Below are 18,161 nucleotides of genomic sequence, written 5' to 3'. Positions count from 1 at the left end.
TTACTTCTGCGCAGCGGTTTGGGAGTTAACATCAAAATTACATTTCTCGGCCATATCGCATAGATCTCACTGTGAAAAGGCTTAAATGGCTTTTTTGACCTAAGTTTGAGGATTGCGCTCAAATCAAATGTCCTAGAACCAAATTTCCACATGTAACTACTAGATTGTGATACAATACACTATTGGGTGAAGTTTGGTTTACTTCTGCGCAGCGGTTTGGGAGTTAACATCAAAATTACATTTCTCGGCCATATCGCATAGATCTCACTGTGAAAAGGCTTAAATGGCTTTTTTGACCTAAGTTTGAGGATTGCGCTCAAATCAAATGTCCTAGAACCAAATTTCCACATGTAACTACTAGATTGTGATACAATACACTAATGGGTGAAGTTTGGTTGACTTCTGCGCAGCGGTTTGGGAGTGAACATCAAAATTACATTTCTCGGCCATATCGCATAGATCTCACTGTGAAAAGGCTTAAATGACTTTTTTTAATTAAGTTTGAAGATTGCGCTCAAACCAAATGTCCTAAAACTAAATTTCCAAATGTAACTACTAGATTGTGATAAAATACACTATTGGGTGAAGTTTGGTTGACTTCTGCGCAGCGGTTTGGGAGTTAACATCAAAATTACATTTCTCGGCCATATCGCATAGATCTCACTGTGAAAAGGCTTAAATGGCTTTTTTGACCTAAGTTTGAGGATTGCGCTCAAATCAAATGTCCTAGAACCAAATTTCCACATGTAACTACTAGATTGTGATACAATACACTATTGGGTGAAGTTTGGTTTACTTCTGCGAAGCGGTTTGAGAGTTAACATCAAAATTACATTTCTCGGCCATATCGCATAGATCTCACTGTGAAAAGGCTTAAATGGCTTTTTTGACCTAAGTTTGAAGATTGCGCTCAAATCAAATGTCCTAGAACCAAATTTCCACATGTAACTACTAGATTATGATAAAATACACTATTGGGTGAAGTTTGGTTTACTTCTGCGCAGCGGTTTGGGAGTTAACATCAAAATTACATTTCTCGGCCATATCGCATAGATCTCACTGTGAAAAGGCTTAAATGACTTTTTTTAATTAAGTTTGAAGACTGCGCTCAAACCAAATGTCCTAGAACTAAATTTCCAAATGTAACTACTAGATTATGATAAAATACACTATTGGGTGAAGTTTGGTTTACTTCTGCGCAGCGGTTTGGGAGTTAACATCAAAATTACATTTCTCGGCCATATCGCATAGATCTCACTGTGAAAAAGCTTAAATGGCTTTTTTGACCTAAGTTTGATGATTGCTCTCAAACCAAATGTCCTAGAACTAAATTTCCAAATGTAACTACTAGATTATGATAAAATACACTATTGGGTGAAGTTTGGTTGACTTCTGCGCAGCGGTTTGGGAGTTAACATCAAAATTACATTTCTCGGCCATATCGCATAGATCTCACTGTGAAAAGGCTTAAATGGCTTTTTTGACCTAAGTTTGATGATTGCGCTCAAATCAAATGTCCTAGAACCAAATTTCCACATGTAACTACTAGATTGTGATACAATACACTAATGGGTGAAGTTTGGTTGACTTCTGCGCAGCGGTTTGGGAGTGAACATCAAAATTACATTTCTCGGCCATATCGCATAGATCTCACTGTGAAAAGGCTTAAATGGCTTTTTTGACCTAAGTTTGATGATTGCGCTCAAATCAAATGTCCTAGAACCAAATTTCCACATGTAACTATTAAATTGTGATACAATACACTATTGGGTGAAGTTTAGTTGACTTCTGCGCAGCGGTTTGGGAGTTAACATCAAAATTACATTTCTCGGCCATATTGCATAGATCTCAATGTGAAAAGGCTTAAATGGCTTTTTTGACCTAAGTTTGAGAATTGCGCTCAAATCAAATGTCCTAGAACCAAATTTCCACATGTAACTACTAAATTGTGATACAATACACTATTGGGTGAAGTTTGGTTGACTTCTGCGCAGCGGTTTGGGAGTTAACATCAAAATTACATTTCTCGGCCATATCGCATAGATCTCACTGTGAAAAGGCTTAAATGACATTTTTTTAATTAAGTTTGAAGATTGCGCTCAAACCAAATGTCCTAAAACTAAATTTCTAAATGTAACTACTAGATTGTGATAAAATACACTATTGGGTGAAGTTTGGTTGACTTCTGCGCAGCGGTTTGGGAGTTAACATCAAAATTACATTTCTCGGCCATATCGCATAGATCTCACTGTGAAAAGGCTTAAATGACTTTTTTTAATTAAGTTTGAAGATTGCGCTCAAACCAAATGTCCTAGAACTAAATTTCCAAATGTAACTACTAGATTATGATAAAATACACTATTGGGTGAAGTTTGGTTGACTTCTGCGCAGCGGTTTGAAGTTAACATCAAAATTACATTTCTCGGCCATATCGCATAGATCTCACTGTGAAAAGGCTTAAATGACTTTTTTTAATTAAGTTTGAAGATTGCGCTCAAACCAAATGTCCTAGAACTAAATTTCCAAATGTAACTACTAGATTATGATAAAATCCACTATTGGGTTAAGTTTGGTTTACTTCTGCGCAGCTGTTTGGGAGTTAACATCAAAATTACATTTCTCGGCCATATCGCATAGATCTCACTGTGAAAAGGCTTAAATGGCTTTTTTGATCTAAGTTTGAGGACTGCGCTCAAATCAAATGTCCTAGAACTAAATTTCCAAATGTAACTACTAGATTGTGATAAAATACACTATTGGGTGAAGTTTGGTTGACTTCTGCGCAGCGGTTTGGGAGTTAACATCAAAATTACATTTCTCGGCCATATCGCATAGATCTCACTGTGAAAAGGCTTAAATGACTTTTTTTAATTAAGTTTGAAGACTGCGCTCAAACCAAATGTCCTAGAACTAAATTTCCAAATGTAACTACTAGATTATGATAAAATACACTATTGGGTGAAGTTTGGTTTACTTCTGCGCAGCGGTTTGGGAGTTAACATCAAAATTACATTTCTCGGCCATATCGCATAGATCTCACTGTGAAAAGGCTTAAATGGCTTTTTTGACCTAAGTTTGAGGATTGCGCTCAAATCAAATGTCCTAGAACCAAATTTCCACATGTAACTACTAGATTGTGATACAATACACTATTGGGTGAAGTTTGGTTTACTTCTGCGCAGCGGTTTGGGAGTTAACATCAAAATTACATTTCTCGGCCATATCGCATAGATCTCACTGTGAAAAGGCTTAAATGGCTTTTTTGACCTAAGTTTGAGGATTGCGCTCAAATCAAATGTCCTAGAACCAAATTTCCACATGTAACTACTAGATTGTGATACAATACACTAATGGGTGAAGTTTGGTTGACTTCTGCGCAGCGGTTTGGGAGTGAACATCAAAATTACATTTCTCGGCCATATCGCATAGATCTCACTGTGAAAAGGCTTAAATGACTTTTTTTAATTAAGTTTGAAGATTGCGCTCAAACCAAATGTCCTAAAACTAAATTTCCAAATGTAACTACTAGATTGTGATAAAATACACTATTGGGTGAAGTTTGGTTGACTTCTGCGCAGCGGTTTGGGAGTTAACATCAAAATTACATTTCTCGGCCATATCGCATAGATCTCACTGTGAAAAGGCTTAAATGGCTTTTTTGACCTAAGTTTGAGGATTGCGCTCAAATCAAATGTCCTAGAACCAAATTTCCACATGTAACTACTAGATTGTGATACAATACACTATTGGGTGAAGTTTGGTTTACTTCTGCGAAGCGGTTTGAGAGTTAACATCAAAATTACATTTCTCGGCCATATCGCATAGATCTCACTGTGAAAAGGCTTAAATGGCTTTTTTGACCTAAGTTTGAAGATTGCGCTCAAATCAAATGTCCTAGAACCAAATTTCCACATGTAACTACTAGATTATGATAAAATACACTATTGGGTGAAGTTTGGTTTACTTCTGCGCAGCGGTTTGGGAGTTAACATCAAAATTACATTTCTCGGCCATATCGCATAGATCTCACTGTGAAAAGGCTTAAATGACTTTTTTTAATTAAGTTTGAAGACTGCGCTCAAACCAAATGTCCTAGAACTAAATTTCCAAATGTAACTACTAGATTATGATAAAATACACTATTGGGTGAAGTTTGGTTTACTTCTGCGCAGCGGTTTGGGAGTTAACATCAAAATTACATTTCTCGGCCATATCGCATAGATCTCACTGTGAAAAAGCTTAAATGGCTTTTTTGACCTAAGTTTGATGATTGCTCTCAAACCAAATGTCCTAGAACTAAATTTCCAAATGTAACTACTAGATTATGATAAAATACACTATTGGGTGAAGTTTGGTTGACTTCTGCGCAGCGGTTTGGGAGTTAACATCAAAATTACATTTCTCGGCCATATCGCATAGATCTCACTGTGAAAAGGCTTAAATGGCTTTTTTGACCTAAGTTTGATGATTGCGCTCAAATCAAATGTCCTAGAACCAAATTTCCACATGTAACTACTAGATTGTGATACAATACACTAATGGGTGAAGTTTGGTTGACTTCTGCGCAGCGGTTTGGGAGTGAACATCAAAATTACATTTCTCGGCCATATCGCATAGATCTCACTGTGAAAAGGCTTAAATGGCTTTTTTGACCTAAGTTTGATGATTGCGCTCAAATCAAATGTCCTAGAACCAAATTTCCACATGTAACTATTAAATTGTGATACAATACACTATTGGGTGAAGTTTAGTTGACTTCTGCGCAGCGGTTTGGGAGTTAACATCAAAATTACATTTCTCGGCCATATTGCATAGATCTCAATGTGAAAAGGCTTAAATGGCTTTTTTGACCTAAGTTTGAGAATTGCGCTCAAATCAAATGTCCTAGAACCAAATTTCCACATGTAACTACTAAATTGTGATACAATACACTATTGGGTGAAGTTTGGTTGACTTCTGCGCAGCGGTTTGGGAGTTAACATCAAAATTACATTTCTCGGCCATATCGCATAGATCTCACTGTGAAAAGGCTTAAATGACATTTTTTTAATTAAGTTTGAAGATTGCGCTCAAACCAAATGTCCTAAAACTAAATTTCTAAATGTAACTACTAGATTGTGATAAAATACACTATTGGGTGAAGTTTGGTTGACTTCTGCGCAGCGGTTTGGGAGTTAACATCAAAATTACATTTCTCGGCCATATCGCATAGATCTCACTGTGAAAAGGCTTAAATGACTTTTTTTAATTAAGTTTGAAGATTGCGCTCAAACCAAATGTCCTAGAACTAAATTTCCAAATGTAACTACTAGATTATGATAAAATACACTATTGGGTGAAGTTTGGTTGACTTCTGCGCAGCGGTTTGAAGTTAACATCAAAATTACATTTCTCGGCCATATCGCATAGATCTCACTGTGAAAAGGCTTAAATGACTTTTTTTAATTAAGTTTGAAGATTGCGCTCAAACCAAATGTCCTAGAACTAAATTTCCAAATGTAACTACTAGATTATGATAAAATCCACTATTGGGTTAAGTTTGGTTTACTTCTGCGCAGCTGTTTGGGAGTTAACATCAAAATTACATTTCTCGGCCATATCGCATAGATCTCACTGTGAAAAGGCTTAAATGGCTTTTTTGATCTAAGTTTGAGGACTGCGCTCAAATCAAATGTCCTAGAACTAAATTTCCAAATGTAACTACTAGATTGTGATAAAATACACTATTGGGTGAAGTTTGGTTGACTTCTGCGCAGCGGTTTGGGAGTTAACATCAAAATTACATTTCTCGGCCATATCGCATAGATCTCACTGTGAAAAGGCTTAAATGACTTTTTTTAATTAAGTTTGAAGACTGCGCTCAAACCAAATGTCCTAGAACTAAATTTCCAAATGTAACTACTAGATTATGATAAAATACACTATTGGGTGAAGTTTGGTTTACTTCTGCGCAGCGGTTTGGGAGTTAACATCAAAATTACATTTCTCGGCCATATCGCATAGATCTCACTGTGAAAAGGCTTAAATGGCTTTTTTGACCTAAGTTTGAGGATTGCGCTCAAATCAAATGTCCTAGAACCAAATTTCCACATGTAACTACTAGATTGTGATACAATACACTATTGGGTGAAGTTTGGTTTACTTCTGCGCAGCGGTTTGGGAGTTAACATCAAAATTACATTTCTCGGCCATATCGCATAGATCTCACTGTGAAAAGGCTTAAATGGCTTTTTTGACCTAAGTTTGAGGATTGCGCTCAAATCAAATGTCCTAGAACCAAATTTCCACATGTAACTACTAGATTGTGATACAATACACTAATGGGTGAAGTTTGGTTGACTTCTGCGCAGCGGTTTGGGAGTGAACATCAAAATTACATTTCTCGGCCATATCGCATAGATCTCACTGTGAAAAGGCTTAAATGACTTTTTTTAATTAAGTTTGAAGATTGCGCTCAAACCAAATGTCCTAAAACTAAATTTCCAAATGTAACTACTAGATTGTGATAAAATACACTATTGGGTGAAGTTTGGTTGACTTCTGCGCAGCGGTTTGGGAGTTAACATCAAAATTACATTTCTCGGCCATATCGCATAGATCTCACTGTGAAAAGGCTTAAATGGCTTTTTTGACCTAAGTTTGAGGATTGCGCTCAAATCAAATGTCCTAGAACCAAATTTCCACATGTAACTACTAGATTGTGATACAATACACTATTGGGTGAAGTTTGGTTTACTTCTGCGAAGCGGTTTGAGAGTTAACATCAAAATTACATTTCTCGGCCATATCGCATAGATCTCACTGTGAAAAGGCTTAAATGGCTTTTTTGACCTAAGTTTGAAGATTGCGCTCAAATCAAATGTCCTAGAACCAAATTTCCACATGTAACTACTAGATTATGATAAAATACACTATTGGGTGAAGTTTGGTTTACTTCTGCGCAGCGGTTTGGGAGTTAACATCAAAATTACATTTCTCGGCCATATCGCATAGATCTCACTGTGAAAAGGCTTAAATGACTTTTTTTAATTAAGTTTGAAGACTGCGCTCAAACCAAATGTCCTAGAACTAAATTTCCAAATGTAACTACTAGATTATGATAAAATAAACTATTGGGTGAAGTTTGGTTTACTTCTGCGCAGCGGTTTGGGAGTTAACATCAAAATTACATTTCTCGGCCATATCGCATAGATCTCACTGTGAAAAGGCTTAAATGGCTTTTTTGACCTAAGTTTGAGGACTGCGCTCAAATCAAATGTCCTAGAACTAAATTTCCAAATGTAACTACTAGATTGTGATAAAATACACTATTGGGTGAAGTTTGGTTGACTTCTGCGCAGCGGTTTGGGAGTTAACATCAAAATTACATTTCTCGGCCATATCGCATAGATCTCACTGTGAAAAGGCTTAAATGACTTTTTTGACCTAAGTTTGAGGATTGCGCTCAAATCAAATGTCCTAGAACTAAATTTCCAAATGTAACTACTAGATTGTGATAAAATACACTATTGGGTGAAGTTTGGTTGACTTCTGCGCAGCGGTTTGGGAGTTAACATCAAAATTACATTTCTCGGCCATATCGCATAGATCTCACTGTGAAAAGGCTTAAATGACTTTTTTTAATTAAGTTTGAAGACTGCGCTCAAACCAAATGTCCTAGAACTAAATTTCCAAATGTAACTACTAGATTATGATAAAATACACTATTGGGTGAAGTTTGGTTTACTTCTGCGCAGCGGTTTGGGAGTTAACATCAAAATTACATTTCTCGGCCATATCGCATAGATCTCACTGTGAAAAAGCTTAAATGGCTTTTTTGACCTAAGTTTGATGATTGCTCTCAAACCAAATGTCCTAGAACTAAATTTCCAAATGTAACTACTAGATTATGATAAAATACACTATTGGGTGAAGTTTGGTTGACTTCTGCGCAGCGGTTTGGGAGTTAACATCAAAATTACATTTCTCGGCCATATCGCATAGATCTCACTGTGAAAAGGCTTAAATGGCTTTTTTGACCTAAGTTTGATGATTGCGCTCAAATCAAATGTCCTAGAACCAAATTTCCACATGTAACTACTAGATTGTGATACAATACACTAATGGGTGAAGTTTGGTTGACTTCTGCGCAGCGGTTTGGGAGTGAACATCAAAATTACATTTCTCGGCCATATCGCATAGATCTCACTGTGAAAAGGCTTAAATGGCTTTTTTGACCTAAGTTTGAAGATTGCGCTCAAACCAAATGTCCTAAAACTAAATTTCCAAATGTAACTACTAGATTGTGATAAAATACACTATTGGGTGAAGTTTGGTTGACTTCTGCGCAGCGGTTTGGGAGTTAACATCAAAATTACATTTCTCGGCCATATCGCATAGATCTCACTGTGAAAAGGCTTAAATGGCTTTTTTGACCTAAGTTTGAGAATTGCGCTCAAATCAAATGTCCTAGAACCAAATTTCCACATGTAACTACTAAATTGTGATACAATACACTATTGGGTGAAGTTTGGTTGACTTCTGCGCAGCGGTTTGGGAGTTAACATCAAAATTACATTTCTCGGCCATATCGCATAGATCTCACTGTGAAAAGGCTTAAATGGCTTTTTTGACCTAAGTTTGAGAATTGCGCTCAAATCAAATGTCCTAGAACCAAATTTCCACATGTAACTACTAAATTGTGATACAATACACTATTGGGTGAAGTTTGGTTGACTTCTGCGCAGCGGTTTGGGACTTAACATCAAAATTACATTTCTCGGCCATATCGCATAGATCTCACTGTGAAAAGGCTTAAATGGCTTTTTTGACCTAAGTTTAAGAATTGCGCTCAAATCAAATGTCCTAGAACCAAATTTCCACATGTAACTACTAAATTGTGATACAATACACTATTGGGTGAAGTTTGGTTGACTTCTGCGCAGCGGTTTGGGAGTTAACATCAAAATTACATTTCTCGGCCATATCGCATAGATCTCACTGTGAAAAGGCTTAAATGACTTTTTTTAATTAAGTTTGAAGATTGCGCTCAAACCAAATGTCCTAGAACTAAATTTCCAAATGTAACTACTAGATTATGATAAAATACACTATTGGGTGAAGTTTGGTTGACTTCTGCGCAGCGGTTTGAAGTTAACATCAAAATTACATTTCTCGGCCATATCGCATAGATCTCACTGTGAAAAGGCTTAAATGACTTTTTTTAATTAAGTGTGAAGATTGCGCTCAAACCAAATGTCCTAGAACTAAATTTCCAAATGTAACTACTAGATTATGATAAAATACACTATTGGGTGAAGTTTGGTTTACTTCTGCGCAGCGGTTTGGGAGTTAACATCAAAATTACATTTCTCGGCCATATCGCATAGATCTCACTGTGAAAAGGCTTAAATGGCTTTTTTGACCTAAGTTTGAGGATTGCGCTCAAATCAAATGTCCTAGAACTAAATTTCCAAATGTAACTACTAGATTGTGATAAAATACACTATTGGGTGAAGTTTGGTTGACTTCTGCGCAGCGGTTTGGGAGTTAACATCAAAATTACATTTCTCGGCCATATCGCATAGATCTCACTGTGAAAAGGCTTAAATGACTTTTTTTAATTAAGTTTGAAGACTGCGCTCAAACCAAATGTCCTAGAACTAAATTTCCAAATGTAACTACTAGATTATGATAAAATACACTATTGGGTGAAGTTTGGTTTACTTCTGCGCAGCGGTTTGGGAGTTAACATCAAAATTACATTTCTCGGCCATATCGCATAGATCTCACTGTGAAAAGGCTTAAATGGCTTTTTTGACCTAAGTTTGAGGATTGCGCTCAAATCAAATGTCCTAGAACCAAATTTCCACATGTAACTACTAGATTGTGATACAATACACTATTGGGTGAAGTTTGGTTTACTTCTGCGCAGCGGTTTGGGAGTTAACATCAAAATTACATTTCTCGGCCATATCGCATAGATCTCACTGTGAAAAGGCTTAAATGGCTTTTTTGACCTAAGTTTGAGGATTGCGCTCAAATCAAATGTCCTAGAACCAAATTTCCACATGTAACTACTAGATTGTGATACAATACACTAATGGGTGAAGTTTGGTTGACTTCTGCGCAGCGGTTTGGGAGTGAACATCAAAATTACATTTCTCGGCCATATCGCATAGATCTCACTGTGAAAAGGCTTAAATGACTTTTTTTAATTAAGTTTGAAGATTGCGCTCAAACCAAATGTCCTAAAACTAAATTTCCAAATGTAACTACTAGATTGTGATAAAATACACTATTGGGTGAAGTTTGGTTGACTTCTGCGCAGCGGTTTGGGAGTTAACATCAAAATTACATTTCTCGGCCATATCGCATAGATCTCACTGTGAAAAGGCTTAAATGGCTTTTTTGACCTAAGTTTGAGGATTGCGCTCAAATCAAATGTCCTAGAACCAAATTTCCACATGTAACTACTAGATTGTGATACAATACACTATTGGGTGAAGTTTGGTTTAATTCTGCGAAGCGGTTTGAGAGTTAACATCAAAATTACATTTCTCGGCCATATCGCATAGATCTCACTGTGAAAAGGCTTAAATGGCTTTTTTGACCTAAGTTTGAAGATTGCGCTCAAATCAAATGTCCTAGAACCAAATTTCCACATGTAACTACTAGATTATGATAAAATACACTATTGGGTGAAGTTTGGTTTACTTCTGCGCAGCGGTTTGGGAGTTAACATCAAAATTACATTTCTCGGCCATATCGCATAGATCTCACTGTGAAAAGGCTTAAATGACTTTTTTTAATTAAGTTTGAAGACTGCGCTCAAACCAAATGTCCTAGAACTAAATTTCCAAATGTAACTACTAGATTATGATAAAATAAACTATTGGGTGAAGTTTGGTTTACTTCTGCGCAGCGGTTTGGGAGTTAACATCAAAATTACATTTCTCGGCCATATCGCATAGATCTCACTGTGAAAAGGCTTAAATGGCTTTTTTGACCTAAGTTTGAGGACTGCGCTCAAATCAAATGTCCTAGAACTAAATTTCCAAATGTAACTACTAGATTGTGATAAAATACACTATTGGGTGAAGTTTGGTTGACTTCTGCGCAGCGGTTTGGGAGTTAACATCAAAATTACATTTCTCGGCCATATCGCATAGATCTCACTGTGAAAAGGCTTAAATGACTTTTTTGACCTAAGTTTGAGGATTGCGCTCAAATCAAATGTCCTAGAACTAAATTTCCAAATGTAACTACTAGATTGTGATAAAATACACTATTGGGTGAAGTTTGGTTGACTTCTGCGCAGCGGTTTGGGAGTTAACATCAAAATTACATTTCTCGGCCATATCGCATAGATCTCACTGTGAAAAGGCTTAAATGACTTTTTTTAATTAAGTTTGAAGACTGCGCTCAAACCAAATGTCCTAGAACTAAATTTCCAAATGTAACTACTAGATTATGATAAAATACACTATTGGGTGAAGTTTGGTTTACTTCTGCGCAGCGGTTTGGGAGTTAACATCAAAATTACATTTCTCGGCCATATCGCATAGATCTCACTGTGAAAAAGCTTAAATGGCTTTTTTGACCTAAGTTTGATGATTGCTCTCAAACCAAATGTCCTAGAACTAAATTTCCAAATGTAACTACTAGATTATGATAAAATACACTATTGGGTGAAGTTTGGTTGACTTCTGCGCAGCGGTTTGGGAGTTAACATCAAAATTACATTTCTCGGCCATATCGCATAGATCTCACTGTGAAAAGGCTTAAATGGCTTTTTTGACCTAAGTTTGATGATTGCGCTCAAATCAAATGTCCTAGAACCAAATTTCCACATGTAACTACTAGATTGTGATACAATACACTAATGGGTGAAGTTTGGTTGACTTGTGCGCAGCGGTTTGGGAGTGAACATCAAAATTACATTTCTCGGCCATATCGCATAGATCTCACTGTGAAAAGGCTTAAATGGCTTTTTTGACCTAAGTTTGAAGATTGCGCTCAAACCAAATGTCCTAAAACTAAATTTCCAAATGTAACTACTAGATTGTGATAAAATACACTATTGGGTGAAGTTTGGTTGACTTCTGCGCAGCGGTTTGGGAGTTAACATCAAAATTACATTTCTCGGCCATATCGCATAGATCTCACTGTGAAAAGGCTTAAATGGCTTTTTTGACCTAAGTTTGAGAATTGCGCTCAAATCAAATGTCCTAGAACCAAATTTCCACATGTAACTACTAAATTGTGATACAATACACTATTGGGTGAAGTTTGGTTGACTTCTGCGCAGCGGTTTGGGAGTTAACATCAAAATTACATTTCTCGGCCATATCGCATAGATCTCACTGTGAAAAGGCTTAAATGGCTTTTTTGACCTAAGTTTGAGAATTGCGCTCAAATCAAATGTCCTAGAACCAAATTTCCACATGTAACTACTAAATTGTGATACAATACACTATTGGGTGAAGTTTGGTTGACTTCTGCGCAGCGGTTTGGGACTTAACATCAAAATTACATTTCTCGGCCATATCGCATAGATCTCACTGTGAAAAGGCTTAAATGGCTTTTTTGACCTAAGTTTAAGAATTGCGCTCAAATCAAATGTCCTAGAACCAAATTTCCACATGTAACTACTAAATTGTGATACAATACACTATTGGGTGAAGTTTGGTTGACTTCTGCGCAGCGGTTTGGGAGTTAACATCAAAATTACATTTCTCGGCCATATCGCATAGATCTCACTGTGAAAAGGCTTAAATGACTTTTTTTAATTAAGTTTGAAGATTGCGCTCAAACCAAATGTCCTAGAACTAAATTTCCAAATGTAACTACTAGATTATGATAAAATACACTATTGGGTGAAGTTTGGTTGACTTCTGCGCAGCGGTTTGAAGTTAACATCAAAATTACATTTCTCGGCCATATCGCATAGATCTCACTGTGAAAAGGCTTAAATGACTTTTTTTAATTAAGTGTGAAGATTGCGCTCAAACCAAATGTCCTAGAACTAAATTTCCAAATGTAACTACTAGATTATGATAAAATCCACTATTGGGTTAAGTTTGGTTTACTTCTGCGCAGCGGTTTGGGAGTTAACATCAAAATTACATTTCTCGGCCATATCGCATAGATCTCACTGTGAAAAGGCTTAAATGGCTTTTTTGACCTAAGTTTGAGGACTGCGCTCAAATCAAATGTCCTAGAACTAAATTTCCAAATGTAACTACTAGATTGTGATAAAATACACTATTGGGTGAAGTTTGGTTGACTTCTGCGCAGCGGTTTGGGAGTTAACATCAAAATTACATTTCTCGGCCATATCGCATAGATCTCACTGTGAAAAGGCTTAAATGACTTTTTTGACCTAAGTTTGAGGATTGCGCTCAAATCAAATGTCCTAGAACTAAATTTCCAAATGTAACTACTAGATTGTGATAAAATACACTATTGGGTGAAGTTTGGTTGACTTCTGCGCAGCGGTTTGGGAGTTAACATCAAAATTACATTTCTCGGCCATATCGCATAGATCTCACTGTGAAAAGGCTTAAATGACTTTTTTAAATTAAGTTTGAAGACTGCTCTCAAACCAAATGTCCTAGAACTAAATTTCCAAATGTAACTACTAGATTATGATAAAATACACTATTGGGTGAAGTTTGGTTTACTTCTGCGCAGCGGTTTGGGAGTTAACATCAAAATTACATTTCTCGGCCATATCGCATAGATCTCACTGTGAAAAGGCTTAAATGGCTTTTTTGACCTAAGTTTGAGGATTGCGCTCAAATCAAATGTCCTAGAACCAAATTTCCACATGTAACTACTAGATTGTGATACAATACACTATTGGGTGAAGTTTGGTTTACTTCTGCGCAGCGGTTTGGGAGTTAACATCAAAATTACATTTCTCGGCCATATCGCATAGATCTCACTGTGAAAAGGCTTAAATGGCTTTTTTGACCTAAGTTTGAGGATTGCGCTCAAATCAAATGTCCTAGAACCAAATTTCCACATGTAACTACTAGATTGTGATACAATACACTAATGGGTGAAGTTTGGTTGACTTCTGCGCAGCGGTTTGGGAGTGAACATCAAAATTACATTTCTCGGCCATATCGCATAGATCTCACTGTGAAAAGGCTTAAATGACTTTTTTTAATTAAGTTTGAAGATTGCGCTCAAACCAAATGTCCTAAAACTAAATTTCCAAATGTAACTACTAGATTGTGATAAAATACACTATTGGGTGAAGTTTGGTTGACTTCTGCGCAGCGGTTTGGGAGTTAACATCAAAATTACATTTCTCGGCCATATCGCATAGATCTCACTGTGAAAAGGCTTAAATGACTTTTTTTAATTAAGTTTGAAGACTGCGCTCAAACCAAATGTCCTAAAACTAAATTTCCAAATGTAACTACTAGATTGTGATAAAATACACTATTGGGTGAAGTTTGGTTGACTTCTGCGCAGCGGTTTGGGAGTTAACATCAAAATTACATTTCTCGGCCATATCGCATAGATCTCACTGTGAAAAGGCTTAAATGGCTTTTTTGACCTAAGTTTGAGAATTGCGCTCAAACCAAATGTCCTAGAACTAAATTTCCAAATGTAACTACTAGATTATGATAAAATACACTATTGGGTGAAGTTTGGTTTACTTCTGCGCAGCGGTTTGGGAGTTAACATCAAAATTACATTTCTCGGCCATATCGCATAGATCTCACTGTGAAAAGGCTTAAATGACTTTTTTTAATTAAGTTTGAAGACTGCGCTCAAACCAAATGTCCTAGAACTAAATTTCCAAATGTAACTACTAGATTATGATAAAATACACTATTGGGTGAAGTTTGGTTGACTTCTGCGCAGCGGTTTGGGAGTTAACATCAAAATTACATTTCTCGGCCATATCGCATAGATCTCACTGTGAAAAGGCTTAAATGGCTTTTTTGACCTAAGTTTGAGAATTGCGCTCAAATCAAATGTCCTAGAACCAAATTTCCACATGTAACTACTAAATTGTGATACAATACACTATTGGGTGAAGTTTGGTTGACTTCTGCGCAGCGGTTTGGGAGTTAACATCAAAATTACATTTCTCGGCCATATCGCATAGATCTCACTGTGAAAAGGCTTAAATGACTTTTTTTAATTAAGTTTGAAGATTGCGCTCAAACCAAATGTCCTAAAACTAAATTTCCAAATGTAATTACTAGATTGTGATAAAATACACTATTGGGTGAAGTTTGGTTGACTTCTGCGCAGCGGTTTGGGAGTTAACATCAAAATTACATTTCTCGGCCATATCGCATAGATCTCACTGTGAAAAGGCTTAAATGACTTTTTTTAATTAAGTTTGAAGATTGCGCTCAAACCAAATGTCCTAGAACTAAATTTCCAAATGTAACTACTAGATTATGAAAAAATACACTATTGGGTGAAGTTTGGTTGACTTCTGCGCAGCGGTTTGGGAGTTAACATCAAAATTACATTTCTCGGCCATATCGCATAGATCTCACTGTGAAAAGGCTTAAATGACTTTTTTTAATTAAGTTTGAAGATTGCGCTCAAACCAAATGTCCTAGAACTAAATTTCCAAATGTAACTACTAGATTATGATAAAATACACTATTGGGTGAAGTTTGGTTTACTTCTGCGCAGCGGTTTGGGAGTTAACATCAAAATTACATTTCTCGGCCATATCGCATAGATCTCACTGTGAAAAGGCTTAAATGGCTTTTTTGACCTAAGTTTGAGGACTGCGCTCAAATCAAATGTCCTAGAACTAAATTTCCAAATGTAACTACTAGATTGTGATAAAATACACTATTGGGTGAAGTTTGGTTGACTTCTGCGCAGCGGTTTGGGAGTTAACATCAAAATTACATTTCTCGGCCATATCGCATAGATCTCACTGTGAAAAGGCTTAAATGACTTTTTTGACCTAAGTTTGAGGATTGCGCTCAAATCAAATGTCCTAGAACTAAATTTCCAAATGTAACTACTAGATTGTGATAAAATACACTATTGGGTGAAGTTTGGTTGACTTCTGCGCAGCGGTTTGGGAGTTAACATCAAAATTACATTTCTCGGCCATATCGCATAGATCTCACTGTGAAAAGGCTTAAATGACTTTTTTTAATTAAGTTTGAAGACTGCGCTCAAACCAAATGTCCTAGAACTAAATTTCCAAATGTAACTACTAGATTATGATAAAATACACTATTGGGTGAAGTTTGGTTTACTTCTGCGCAGCGGTTTGGGAGTGAACATCAAAATTACATTTCTCGGCCATATTGCATAGATCTCAATGTGAAAAGGCTTAAATGACTTTTTTTAATTAAGTTTGAAGATTGCGCTCAAATCAAATGTCCTAGAACCAAATTTCCACATGTAACTACTAGATTGTGATACAATACACTATTGGGTGAAGTTTGGTTTACTTCTGCGCAGCGGTTTGGGAGTTAACATCAAAATTACATTTCTCGGCCATATCGCATAGATCTCACTGTGAAAAGGATTAAATGACTTTTTTGACCTAAGTTTGATGATTGCGCTCAAATCAAATGTCCTAGAACCAAATTTCCACATGTAACTACTAAATTGTGATACAATACACTATTGGGTGAAGTTTAGTTGACTTCTGCGCAGCGGTTTGGGAGTGAACATCAAAATTACATTTCTCGGCCATATCGCATAGATCTCACTGTGAAAAGGCTTAAATGGCTTTTTTGACCTAAGTTTGAGGATTGCGCTCAAATCAAATGTCCTAGAACCAAATTTACACATGTAACTACTAGATTGTGATACAATACACTAATGGGTGAAGTTTGGTTGACTTCTGCGCAGCGGTTTGGGAGTTAACATCAAAATTACATTTCTCGGCCATATCGCATAGATCTCACTGTGAAAAGGCTTAAATGACTTTTTTTAATTAAGTTTGAAGACTGCGCTCAAACCAAATGTCCTAAAACTAAATTTCCAAATGTAACTACTAGATTGTGATAAAATACACTATTGGGTGAAGTTTGGTTGACTTCTGCGCAGCGGTTTGGGAGTTAACATCAAAATTACATTTCTCGGCCATATCGCATAGATCTCACTGTGAAAAGGCTTAAATGGCTTTTTTGACCTAAGTTTGAGAATTGCGCTCAAATCAAATGTCCTAGAACCAAATTTCCACATGTAACTACTAAATTGTGATACAATACACTATTGGGTGAAGTTTGGTTGACTTCTGCGCAGCGGTTTGGGAGTTAACATCAAAATTACATTTCTCGGCCATATCGCATAGATCTCACTGTGAAAAGGCTTAAATGGCTTTTTTGACCTAAGTTTGAGAATTGCGCTCAAATCAAATGTCCTAGAACCAAATTTCCACATGTAACTACTAAATTGTGATACAATACACTATTGGGTGAAGTTTGGTTGACTTCTGCGCAGCGGTTTGGGACTTAACATCAAAATTACATTTCTCGGCCATATCGCATAGATCTCACTGTGAAAAGGCTTAAATGGCTTTTTTGACCTAAGTTTAAGAATTGCGCTCAAATCAAATGTCCTAGAACCAAATTTCCACATGTAACTACTAAATTGTGATACAATACACTATTGGGTGAAGTTTGGTTGACTTCTGCGCAGCGGTTTGGGAGTTAACATCAAAATTACATTTCTCGGCCATATCGCATAGATCTCACTGTGAAAAGGCTTAAATGACTTTTTTTAATTAAGTTTGAAGATTGCGCTCAAACCAAATGTCCTAGAACTAAATTTCCAAATGTAACTACTAGATTATGATAAAATACACTATTGGGTGAAGTTTGGTTGACTTCTGCGCAGCGGTTTGAAGTTAACATCAAAATTACATTTCTCGTCCATATCGCATAGATCTCACTGTGAAAAGGCTTAAATGACTTTTTTTAATTAAGTGTGAAGATTGCGCTCAAACCAAATGTCCTAGAACTAAATTTCCAAATGTAACTACTAGATTATGATAAAATCCACTATTGGGTTAAGTTTGGTTTACTTCTGCGCAGCGGTTTGGGAGTTAACATCAAAATTACATTTCTCGGCCATATCGCATAGATCTCACTGTGAAAAGGCTTAAATGGCTTTTTTGACCTAAGTTTGAGGACTGCGCTCAAATCAAATGTCCTAGAACTAAATTT

Source organism: Corythoichthys intestinalis, chromosome 13 (genome assembly GCF_030265065.1).
Source record: "Corythoichthys intestinalis isolate RoL2023-P3 chromosome 13, ASM3026506v1, whole genome shotgun sequence".
Lineage (NCBI taxonomy): Eukaryota > Metazoa > Chordata > Actinopteri > Syngnathiformes > Syngnathidae > Corythoichthys > Corythoichthys intestinalis.
This window is presented reverse-complemented; position numbering follows the sequence as displayed.